The sequence below is a fragment of the Aythya ferina genome (assembly GCF_964211825.1).
Source record: "Aythya ferina genome assembly, chromosome: 1".
Lineage (NCBI taxonomy): Eukaryota > Metazoa > Chordata > Aves > Anseriformes > Anatidae > Aythya > Aythya ferina.
The window spans coordinates 16,568,780-16,581,340 of record NC_140296.1 but is presented as its reverse complement, the minus strand read 5'-3'; the positions used below and the strand labels follow the sequence as shown (position 1 = coordinate 16,581,340).

Genomic DNA, 12,561 nt, shown 5'->3' with positions numbered 1-12,561 from the left:
TCATCCCCGGGTGCTGAAAGAGCTGGCGGATGTCATCGCGGAACCTCTTTCAATTATTTTTCAACGATCCTGGGAATTTGGAGAGGTCCCGGTAGACTGGAAGCTGGCAAATGTTGTGCCAATTTTCAAGAAGGGTCAGAAAGAAGACCCTAGCAATTACAGGCCTGTCAGTCTCACGTCAGTGCCTGGTAAAATCATGGAGAAGTTGGTTCTCGGACTTATTGAGGCGCACCTGGGGGACAAAGCAGTCATTGGTCCCAGCCAGCATGGGTTTGTGAAGGGTAGGTCCTGCCTAACTAACCTGATTTCCTTTTATGATAAGATCACCCGTATGGTGGACCAAGGGAAACCAGCTGATGTGATTTTTTTGGACTTCAGCAAGGCTTTTGACACGGTTTCCCATAGGATCCTACTGGACAAAATGTCTACCATACAGCTAAATAAAAACATCATACGATGGGTGAGCAATTGGCTAACGGGCAGGGCCCAAAGGGTTATGGTAAATGGGGCTGCGTCAGGCTGGCGGGCGGTCACCAGTGGGGTCCCTCAAGGCTCCATTTTAGGGCCGGTACTTTTCAATATTTTTATAAACGATCTGGATGTAGGAATAGAGGGTATTTTGAGCAAGTTTGCTGATGACACCAAACTTGGAGGAGTTGTGGACTCAAATGAGGGCGTAAAGGCCTTACAGAGGGATCTGGACAGGTTGGAGAGCTGGGCGATCACCAACCGCATGAAGTTCAATAAGAGCAAGTGCCGGGTCCTGCACCTGGGACGGGGAAACCCTGGCTGCATGTACAGACTGGGCGATGAGACGCTGGAGAGCAGCCTAGAAGAGAGGGATCTGGGGGTCGTGGTAGACAGCAAGTTGAATATGAGCCAGCAGTGTGCCCTGGCAGCCAGGAGGGCCAATCGTGTCCTGGGGTGCATCAAGCACGGCATCGCTAGTAGGTCAAGGGAGGTGATTGTCCTGCTCTACTCTGCGCTGGTGCGGCCTCACCTCGAGTACTGTGTGCAGTTCTGGGCACCACAGTATAAAAAGGACATGAAACTGTTGGAAAGTGTCCAGAGGAGGGCTACGAAGATGGTGAAAGGCCTGGAGGGGAAGACGTATGAGGAACGGCTGAGGTCACTGGGCCTGTTCAGCCTGGAGAAGAGGAGGCTGAGGGGAGACCTCATCACAGTCTACAACTTCCTCGTAAGGGGGTGTCGAGAGGCAGGAGACCTTTTCTCCATTAACACTAGTGACAGGACCCGCGGGAACGGGGTTAAGCTGAGGCAGGGGAAATTTAGGCTGGACGTCAGGAGGGGGTTCTTCACAGAGAGGGTGGTTGCACACTGGAACAGGCTCCCCAGGGAAGTGGTCACTGCACCGAGCCTGTCTGAATTTAAGAAGAGATTGGACTGTGAACTTAGGCACATGGTCTGAACTTTTGGGTAGACCTGTGCGGTGTCGAGAGTTGGACTTGATGATCCTTAAGGGTCCCTTCCAACTCAGGATATTCTATGATTCTATGATTCTATACTTTTATAGTGCCGGGGGTGGGTGGGCTGTTGGGCACAAGCACAGCTCCTGCCTGCTTGGGGGTGGGGAGGGGCCGGGGCTGCGGCTCTGTTCCATGTTACTGGGGGGTTGGGGTTGGATTTGTTCATCTCCCTTCCAGGAGCCCTCTATGCAGCCAATCCCTACGAGGTTCCCGATCAAATGATCGGGAACTTGAAGTATATCAGGGCACAGCAACCCTTTGGATGCTAAGTGTATATATACTAAAACTTGTATTGACTAGAATATTAGTGATCATTGCAAACTCATATAAAGGCCCTAATAGAAGGATTTGGGGACCCCAAAACCCCATAGGGGAAGTGCCACCTCTGGTAGAGATAAGATAGTATATGTCATACCCGAAACATCTTGAATTACCCTGCTCCTGAAAATTTAAAATTATAGGTGGGAAATATACCTAGAGGATTGATTATCTACTTTGAATCGAGCCCCCACTAACTCGTGGAAAAGTTGAATGCAGGTAGGAGAGCCATAGGGTGTGTAAGCCTGGACCATTTCCGAAGAAGCATCAGGGAGAGGGAAGACCGGAGAAGGGACCAGTACTGTGGCTCAAGAAGGTTTACCAAGGGCTGCAACCCCTTAGGGTAAAAGCCGCCAGGTAACATGGCCTTTACTGGACCTCTCCTAATTACATGCATAATTCTACTGGTCCAGGGGCATTCTCAGAATTGTAGTAAATGTATTGTTAACACCCGGAGAGGAAGACTTCAGGAACAAACACTAGTATATCATACTATCTATGCCTGTAAAGGGGAAGAATTAAACCTATGCTATGTAAGCTAGAGTATGCTTGATGTAATGAAAGTAATAAGATAACCTGTTATGATCCCAAAGAGGTCCCCTATCGATGGTGGATAGAGGTACGAACTAATAATGAAGGAGGAAGGTTAATTGGGAAAAGTTGCATCACCACAAATCTTAGTAAGCCCTTATCAATCAAATTTGATGTTTGTGATGCTGCTAGTGACGATTATTACACACCCTGTGGAACAATGAGTTGGGTGAAATATTATAGTGAACAAGAAAAATATATATATGCCCCAAAAAAATAGAACGCGGTTGATATGGTGTTTTCCAGGTATCAGTAGAGGCGGAGAAGTCAACAAAATTATATCTGTGGGCATGCGCCCAGGGACTTGTGTTGGGTCTTTCTGAGCTAGAGTCACCTTTTCCCTGCAGCAGCCTGCTGTGCTCTGCACTTGTAGCTGGAACAGCACTGATATCACTCCAGTGTTGTGTCTATTGCTGCATAGTGCTGGCACAGCATCAGGACTCCTTCCAAGCCCCCAGGAGCCAGCAGGCTGGGGGTGGGCAAGTGATGGGGAAGGGCCATTGCCAGGGCAGCTGACCTAAACCAACCAAAGGGATATTCCATAACACCTGATGTCACACTCAGCAATAAAAAGGGGGGCTCTCATGGGGGAGGGGGCAATTCCTTCTGAACAACCGCTATGCGTTTTGAGGCCCTGCTTCCCAGGATGTGGCCGAACATCGCTCATTGATGGGAAGTAGAGAATAATTTTTTCTTCCCTCTCTCTGTGCTTCCACGCGGACTTATTGTTTCTTTTGTTTCTTTTTTTCTTCCCATTTCCTTTCCCTTTAATTAAACCTTTCTCATCTCAAACCTCGAGTTCTCTGTGTTGTATTTTCTCCCCCTTCCTCTTTGAGGAGAGGGGGAGTGAGAGAGTGGTTGTAGTGGAGCTCGGCTGCCCACCTGAGTAAAATCACCACAGTCCTTTTTGGTGCCCAACGTGGGGCTTGAGGGTTGAGATAACAATAGCTTTGGTTGAAGTATTTACAACTAACATACTGGTAGTCATAATGTTTGATTTTCTGGTAATATTTTTCTGTGTGGCTATGTTGTATGTAGTCTACTCTCTGTTTTCTTTTTTCCTTCACATCCAATCAGAGAAAGCGTTGAAGTCTGTGCTTGGATTTTTTATCATGTTGTGCTGTAACATACTGGCCTTCAGTTTTGTTTGGTATTCAGGCCCTGCATTGTTATCTTCCTGGTCTCATGGAGATTATCTTTTTGAAAATATTAAGAATTACAGCGCCTTCTTTTTTGCCCCTAGCAGTCAATCAGTGAATAATATCGGGGGTGGTGCCTTCTACTTTTCTCCCTGTGGGCTAATTACAGCAGCCTTTGAGTATCTTGGATACCCTTGGTCAGATATTATCCTCCTATTACTAGGTCTAGTGTTTGTCTTCTTCCCCAAGGTAAAGCAATTTATTAAGAATATTATCCAAGGACCTCTCCCCAGACAAAGTAGTTGTGGGTGGCAAGGTGTGTGTGGGGATTTAGGCAGGTATCTATCACGGTTTTCTCCTCCAATGGTTCTTAATTTCACCCCTGAACAAGTGCAAAATCCAAGAAAACGGGTAGAATGTTTGAAAGATGTATGCCCTGACCCTGGCAATACTAGAGAACTCCACCAGCTTGCTGCACTCCGCTAGGGTCTGGCTTACGCTTATCAAACGTCAATTAACACTGCCCAGCACCCTCAAGGGGATAGGGAGGTTCCTGAATTTGATGATGAGACAGCACACACTGTGACCGCCCCAGAGGACCGGCCATCTATGGTATCAGTTGCCCCTATAGTAAAGACAAAACAGTGGAAACAGAGATCAGGTTGTTTAGTAAGGGAAGAAGCTCCTCCTAAGGGTAAGGGAGAAGAGGAAAAGGCAGGCAGCTCTAAAGCAGCATCATCACGGCAACATCAGGGAGAAGAGACATCAGGGAGAAATCATAGATGAATCAGAAACTACTCGGTCTCTATCCTTGAGTGAGCTGTGAGAAATACGAAAAGATTTCAGTCATCATCCAGGTGAGCACATCCTCACCTGGCTGCTTCGATGCTGGGATACTGGGGCCAATACCCAACTGCTAGAAGGCAATGAAGCCAAGCAGCTGGGATCCCTCTCTAGAGAAAGGCTCATTGATAGAGTAATTGGGAGAGAGGCACAAGTTCTCAGCCTCTGGAGGCGAATCCTAACAGCTGTGAAAGAAAGGCATCCCCACAAAGAAGATATTGTATACCAAGTAAGCAAATGGACCACTATGGATAAGGGCCTCCAGCAGCTGCAGGAATTAGCTGTGCTGGAGATGCTTTATAGAGATTTAAACAATGCCCAGACACCTAAAGACCCTGATGAAGTCCAGTGTATAACGTCCATGTGGCGGAAGTTTGTACGGGCTGCACCCCCATCACATACCAGTGCACTGGCAGCAATGGATTGGGAGGAGGGGATGGGGCCAACTGTGGACAACGTGTCTAATCAGCTTCATAAATATGACGAAAATCTTTCTGCCCCAGTACGGGCCTGCATTTCAGCTGTGGAGAGACTGTCCCAACAGTTAGATGAACACATAGCTTCCTCCTCACCTAGACAGAAGAATCTTTCAGCCATCAAGCGCCAGCAGTCTCCGGCTCAAACAAGGGAGAATCCGGGCCGCACACCGCGGGGTACCTTGTGGTTTTATTTACGTGACCATGGGGAAGATACGAGGAAGTGGGACGGTGAACCAACCTCAGCTCTAGCTGCTCGGGTACGTGAGCTACGGAAAGATACAGCAGCAACAAAGGGGTCCCCTAGGAGGATTGCTACCCCAGTTTCTGTTGGGCAGTCCCCCAGAGGCAGTAGAAGGGCTAGTATTACTCCTGACCCTGACGAAGAGACTTCTGCTTCACATTTGGAAGAATTAATTGATAGATACTCCAACCAGGACTAGTGGGACCCTGCCTCTGGCCAGGTAGAGGAGAGGGACAACCGGATTTACTGGACTGTGTGGATTCAATGGCCTGGCACACCGGAACCGCAGAAATATAAAGCTTTAGTGGACACAGGCGCACAGTGTACACTAATGCCGTATAGTATACTATAGTATATAGTATACTCCAGTATACTTCAAGTATACTTGGAATCGACTGCCCCAGGGGTGGAAACACAGCCCTACCATTTGCCATGGACTGATCCAGACGACACTGGAACAGGGGAACGCTCCCGAACACCTGCAGTACATCGATGATATCATCGTATGGGGTAACACGGCAGAAGAAGTTTTTGAGAAAGGGAAGAAAATAATTCAAATTCTCCTGAAAGCTGGCTTTGCTATTAAACAGAATAAGGTCAAGGTCAAAAGGTCTCCTCTTTGAGGAGAGGGGGAGTGAGAGAGTGGTTGTGGTGGAGCTCGGCTGCCCACCTGAGTAAAACCACCACAGGACTGGAGCTGTGTATGTTGGGGTACATGGCAGAAGGAACCCACTTTGTGTACTGGATTAAAGGCATATCTTAAAAAGGAAGAAATAAAGAAAGAATATAGTTCAAGGGACTGTAATCCAGTGAACCATACTATTCATAATCCGAGTGAGTTAAAGCAGAGGAAAGCAACCCAATATGGAATTGCAATTGGAAGAAAGGGGAATTCTGGGGCTATCATAGATATAAGGGTTATCAAAAGAGCTAGGGAATCTGCCACAAAGCGATTATGATTCCAGTCATTTTACCATTAAATTGAAACGGGAGCTAAATATCAGATTCCAACCACTGCTAAAAACTTGCTTATAAATCTTGCAGAGAATATTGCGAAGGCATTAAATGTAACAAACTGTTTTGTCTGTGGAGGAACAAATCAAAGAGAACGCTGGCCTTGGGAGTCAATGGAAGCAAACATTTCAGACCCAGAAATTTGGAAACCGGCAAAGGGTAATAGAATGACACAATGGGTATTACAAACAAGCATAATTGGGTGAACCTGCTGGCAAAACCAGAATGGGAAACAATTGGTAGGGGATTTAGTCTTTGAAGGAGGGTATGAATGGAATAAGACAATATTAAATTGAACCTCCTGGGGAAGTCCTCAAGACATGCCGGGAAACCTGAAAAATTGGACAGACAGTAACCAAATACCAAATGGGTGGCCAGCACCTGATGGGTATGTTATATATGGAGTGGTAATTCATGTTAAGAAAATGGTTGATATTAATAAAGAAGGGTGAGATTTGGGAGTGTGGCCATGGGGTGGGCGAGCCCCGTGGTTGATAATAACATCAGACTCTTAATGATGAGGCCATCAGGAATGTAAAAGAGTTTAGAGGGAACAAAGAAGGGTGATTCAGGAGACTCCATGCAGTATTCAGTTTCTTGTTCTCCAGCCATTAAGGCATGGAAGTTTCTGGGTCCTTGCTGTTGTTATATTCAAAGCTGTTTGACCAATGAAAAGTTGTTTTGAAAAGAACTGCTGTGGAGAGAAGGGTATAAGAGGGGAGCCTACCCTCAAGCTAAAAAAGGCAACACAATGAAGTTACGATGAAGTTACGTCATCAATAAAGAAGCAGGAAAAAGGAGTGAAGAGGAACAGGCTGGCAGAATGGAGACCAGGATGGGAACAGGCACATTGATCGCCTCATGAAGATAGGTTCAGCCAGATTCAGCAAACCGCTCAGAGAAGCTCGTACAGAAAGTCGATGGAAATAGGCGCACTGGAGCTGCGAAGAAGCTCAAGCTGAGAGAAGCAGACCCATGTGTAGGTAGTTAGGGTCTGGCGGCCGGGACATATCATGCTGTACGGAAAGATAGAGCCCCTCCCTTGATAGGCAATAGCATGTAATTTATGATGTAAGCAGATGGAAGTGACGTTGTAAACCCAAGCTATATAACACCGTGTAACTTGGCAATAAACGCCATTTGCCATCCACCACATTGGTGTCTGTGAGCTGATGGCCTGAGCGGCCTGGGGTTGGTCGCCGTGCCGTTCCTGAACCAGGTCGCCACTGCCACCTGAAGGCAACAAGTGGTGCCGAAACCCAGGAATCATCTCCTGGATTCAGGTGAATGGCGGCCGGAGTGGCAGGACCAGCCCGGTGGGTAGGATGCTCCCGGACCAACATGGAAGATGGAAGCCCCTGTGAAGGTCGTATCACAATTACATAAGCAATGGGGTGGGTTATCTGATGAAGCCAGGGGCGCCACTGGGAAACCAGGGTCTGAGGAATTCTGGGCGAGACCACCGCCATATGTGCCCCAAGATGGCGCACAGAAGGCGAAGGGCGGGGCGAAGATGCCTCTGGCGGGAGCGGGGAGGAGGTGCTGGATCTGGCTGGCGCGCGCAGGCGGGAGGCAGAGGAGAACGACAAAGAGAGGAGTTGTGGGGGCAACCGGGAAGGAGGTAGAAGCGCGAGCGAGGGGCAGAGAGCCAGTCAGAACGTCCATCTGAAAAAATGCCTTTGTAGGGCAAACACCTTGCCGAGCAGAAGGCGGGGCGAGCCACGAGGGAGAGAACGGCCCGCCCGCAAGGGTGGTGGGCAGGGCCAGAACCCGACAAAAAGGTACTGGAACCCGAAGTAACTAGTCAGTTGAGTTCTGACTTCGGATCAGATACTGATTCAAATTCGGATGAGGAGGAGGAAATGGGGACAGATAGAGTCAAAAGCAAAAATATCCCCATCCAAAATAAAGCTGCACTGCGAGGGGGAGAAATTCCTCTCACGGATTGGAGGAAAATTAAGATTGCATGCGCTGACTGGGCCCCATTGGCCACGCTAGCGTTCCCGGTCCGGGTGACGGATGGGGGACAGAGGGTCCACTCACCAATAAACCCTAAGGATGTACAAGCGATTGTTAAAGTCATCGCGGATAAAGGGCTTAATTCTGCAATGGTCTCCACCCTCATAGATGGTGTTTTTGGGGGAGACGACACGCTCCCATTTGATATAAAACAAACTTGTAGACTGATCTTTGACGGGGCAGGGATGATTGTTTTTAAACAAGAATGGGAGGACAACTGTACAAGACAACTGGCCCAAGTAACACGTGGATCACCTGCTACGTGGCTCTAGCCTGCAGCGGCTAATGGGTATGGACCCAACAATGATCACCCCCCAGGCGCGAGCCCAGGGCCTGGGGGCCCATGAAGTTATGGCACCTACTCGTGCGGCCAGAGAAGCTATTCGTACAGCCTCTAGAGTTATTGCCAAACCATCGCCATGGTCAACAATAAAACAAAGTGAAAGTGAGAGCTTTACGCAATTTGAAGATCGTCTCCAGGCAGCGGTCGACTCTTTGCCACTGCCCGTGGAGGCAAAAGGCCCAGTCGTAGCAGAATGCCTACGCCAGCAGTGTAATTCGGCAACCAAAGAAATCTTGCGATCACTGCCGGCAGGGTCTAGCATCGCGGACATGATTAAACATGTTGCGAAAGAAGAGCACCTAACCCCGATCCAGGTAGCTGTTCGCACCACAATAGCTAACGTGATGGCATGTTTTAAATGTGGCCAGGCAGGCCACGTCACGGCAAATTACCCTCAGTTGGGGGGTCTGCCAACAGCGCTCCCCCCACACCAAAACTGACCCAGAGTACCGTGTTGGGCCTGTGGAAAGAAAGGGCACTTCGTCAAGGAATGCAGATCTAAAACCCAGGGAAATGGGAGGGAGAGAGGCCAATTGGGCCGCGCACAGCCCTCTCCCACTTGGGACATGAGGCGGCCCAACTATGCCAACCTCGGATGGGGCGCGGTGCTCCTGAACCCAGTGCCCCCGAACCCACTGCCCCCTCAAGAGGCGACCAATTTTATGGCTCAAACGACGGTCCAGCCGAACCTGTCCTTATCTCAGGGACAGCAAGGACCACCCTCTGGGGGCGAGACCCCAGGGTGGCCCTGGCAGTAAAGTGTGATAACCCGCCAGTGGTGTGGGGGATCTGTTCCCTTTATGATACCTTAAATGACACCACCGTTAGTGTCCCCTTTTTGATTGATACTGGAGCAGACATTCCAGTTATCCCTGAGACGAACTGGCCTCCGACTTGGAAATTGGAAGACGCCCCCATGGTGGGTGGAGCTGGGGGATTAACCCAAGCTCGGAAGAGCACTCAATTGGTTGCAATCACGCTCCATACTGAAAAGGGACCGGAGAAAACCATTACTCTCTTCCCATATGTCATGTCAGGAGTCCCTCCCCTGTTGGGAAGGAACACTTTAGCCCTATTAAAAGCCAGGGTGAGAAATTCACCGTAAGGGCCACTGCCGCATACCCACTTCCACTGATTAGACTGACATGGAAATCGTCCGACCCAGTGTGGGTCGAGCAGTGGCCCCTGTCGAAGCCTCGAATGGATGCTCTTCTCGAGCTAGTCGACCGCGAACTACAACGAGGTCATACAGAGCCTTCTACTAGCCAATGGAACACTCCAGTTTTTGTAATACCCAAGCAAACCGGTGAAGGGTTTCGCCTCCTCCATGACCTGTGTGAAGTAATCAAGATAATTCAACCAATGGGTCCTGTCCAAACGTTGTTGCCTATGAACTCTATGATACCGGAAGGGCAACCTTGTGCCATCCTTGATATTAAGGACTGTTTTTTCTCGATACCTCTACATGAAGAAGACAAGGAGCGGTTTGCTTTCTCTGTCGTGTTTCCAAACAGCCAATGCCCCAACTTACGCTTCCAGTGGAAAGTGCTGCCTCAACGAATGATCAACTCACCTACTATCTGCCAGATCATGGTAGATCGGGTGCTGGCGCCAGTTCGGCGCAGTGACTCGACCGCGACTATCATCCAATACATGGACGATATCCTGATCGCTGCGCCATCAGGAAGTCAAGTGGACCAGCTAGTGTCAACAGTCTCAGAAACTCTAAAAACAAACAGGTTTGAAATCGCGAGCACAAAAATTAAAAAAGGGCCATGTGTAAGCTTTTTGGGAGTGGGGATCACAAGTTCTTACATAACCCCTCCCCCCCAGATAAAAATCCGTTGGGACATCAAAACGCTCCATGATATGCAACTGTTGCAGGAAGTACAGCCGAAAGCACGACAGACACCAGTAGAGTTTTTTTTTGCAATTGGCAATTGCCAATGCCACTCTAGCTGCAACACCAAACAATTCAACATTATCACTGCAATCCGGTACAAGCAATGCCCATTTATGTCCAGCAATCTCACGCAACTGTGACAAGCTAGGACCAAATATAATGAGTTTATCTAAGTAACATGGACATCCAATAGCATTTGCAGGGATGCCTTGCCAGGCCCTATCCCCACAAATCAGAAAAACATCAGGAGGTAAGGCCAAAGCTGTACAATTGTTCCAAACACTATAGTTGTTACCTCTTGTCTCCGTGCCATAAACCCCTAAACCCTGCTCAGCAGTGTCATTGTAATCACAGGTGTTATTTGTATTTCTGTACCCGTATGGCCCTTTCCATGTTCCTGTAGCAGGATCCATCTAATAGCCACGGCTACATTCACATTTGTAGCCATCTTTCAGGTTGATACAGATTTGACTACAGACACCAGGGTTTTGGCATTCATCAGTATCTCCACAGGTTCTCTTGTCTACAAGCTCAAACCCAGCTGGACAGTCACATCCATAGCCAGTAATGAAATCTCTGCAGATGTGGGAGCATCCACCGTTGTTCATCAAACACATTTATGTTGCATTCCTTCAGGGGCTCATCACTCCAGTCCTTGCAGTCTCTCTGCTGGTTACACACGCTATTGATATCTATGCATTCTCCACTACTGCACTTGAATTTGCCAGGTCCAGAGCACTGAATAATATTGTTACAGTTTGCTTCATCAGTGCCATCCAGAGAGTCTCTCACACCATTGCACTGCCTACTCCCATGGACACAGTTCCCATCTTCACATCTGAACTGGTCTGGCCTGCAGGTCTGAGAAGGGAAGTTAATTTCATCACTTCCATCCTTGCAATCAGGATCTCTGTCACATCACCACTTCTTGTAGATACATTCACCTGAGCCGCACTGCACCTCACTCATAGAACACTTCACCGGAGGTGCAGGCTGGCGGCCACACTGCTCCAAAGATTCATCCGAGTGGTCGGAGCAGTCACCTTGACCATTGCAGACAAAGCTTTTGGAAATACATTGCCCACTACTGCATGTGAATTCTGCTGCACTACAAGTCACAATGCCACAATTCTCTTCATCTTCTCCACTGTCACAGTCTTTTTCACCATCACATTTCCACGACACTGGGATACACTGGGTTGACTGAGGACCACAGCTGATTTCATTTACCCGGCATGTTCTCATATGACACAGCTCAGCACTCTTGTCAGACCCATTTTCACAGTCCGGATCCCCATCACACTGCCATCTGTTTGGCACACACTGACCACTGTTGCACACAAAGTCAGATTCAGCACACGTCTTCTTCACACAAGCACTCTCATCACTGCCATCTGAGCAGTCTTCATCACCATCACATTTCCGGAGTAAAGGAATACAGCGTCCATTACTACACAGGAACTGGGATTCTTCACATTTTGCTCTAGCACCATCGGCAGCAGTGCACAGGCAGGCGAGGGCAAGCAGCAGGCAGAGCACCCCGTAGTGCGGCAGCGCCTGCCACCGCCCCGCACCGTCACCTGTGTCACTTATACTAATCCTATTACCCATGCTGTTAGTGTCAGTGGCATCCTCCTGGTACCGTTTCTGTCTTTGTCGCCCCTTACTCTCCCCCTATTCTTTTTGCCACTGACCGTTCACCACAAATGGATGAGACACATGACTGCTAGTTAGGAAAGAGTGTGGAGGAATGGTTAAGTGAAATAGGACATGTGGATGTTGAGCAGTTAGGAGGCAATGGGCTAGCGAAGTACCGTACTCAACTCATGAGAGTCTGGGCACGTACGCAGCTGGCTGAGAGCCAATCAGGCTCAAGGACACGATGCCCTTGTGTGATTGGGAAAGTCCCTAAGGCGGGACGGTAGCTAAAAGAAGGAGGAACTAACTGAAAAGACCGGGAAGTGTTAGCCAATCCTGAGCTTAGTTTTTGCAATATGTATGAGTTGATTATGTTCGAACTAGATAAAAGGCGACTGAGCTATCCATTAAAGTTGAAGTTCACTGTTCACTCATATTGAGCGTCTGTGTCTTCCTTCTGTCGACAACAATTGGCGCCCAAACAGGGACCGATCTGAACGGGATTTGGACACTGCTGGCAGTGATCCTGGGCCACAGTTAGATGGA

General features: G+C 48.6%; 1 pseudogene across 1 annotated transcript; it reads right to left on the bottom strand.

Annotated features, from left to right (window-relative positions):
• Nucleotides 1-2,556: 2,556 nt before the first annotated feature.
• Nucleotides 2,557-11,988, bottom strand: LOC311437480 (very low-density lipoprotein receptor pseudogene; annotated as a pseudogene). Its single transcript has one exon. The product of its transcript is annotated as a very low-density lipoprotein receptor pseudogene (transcript).
• Between the last annotated feature and the right edge of the window lie 573 nt (nucleotides 11,989-12,561).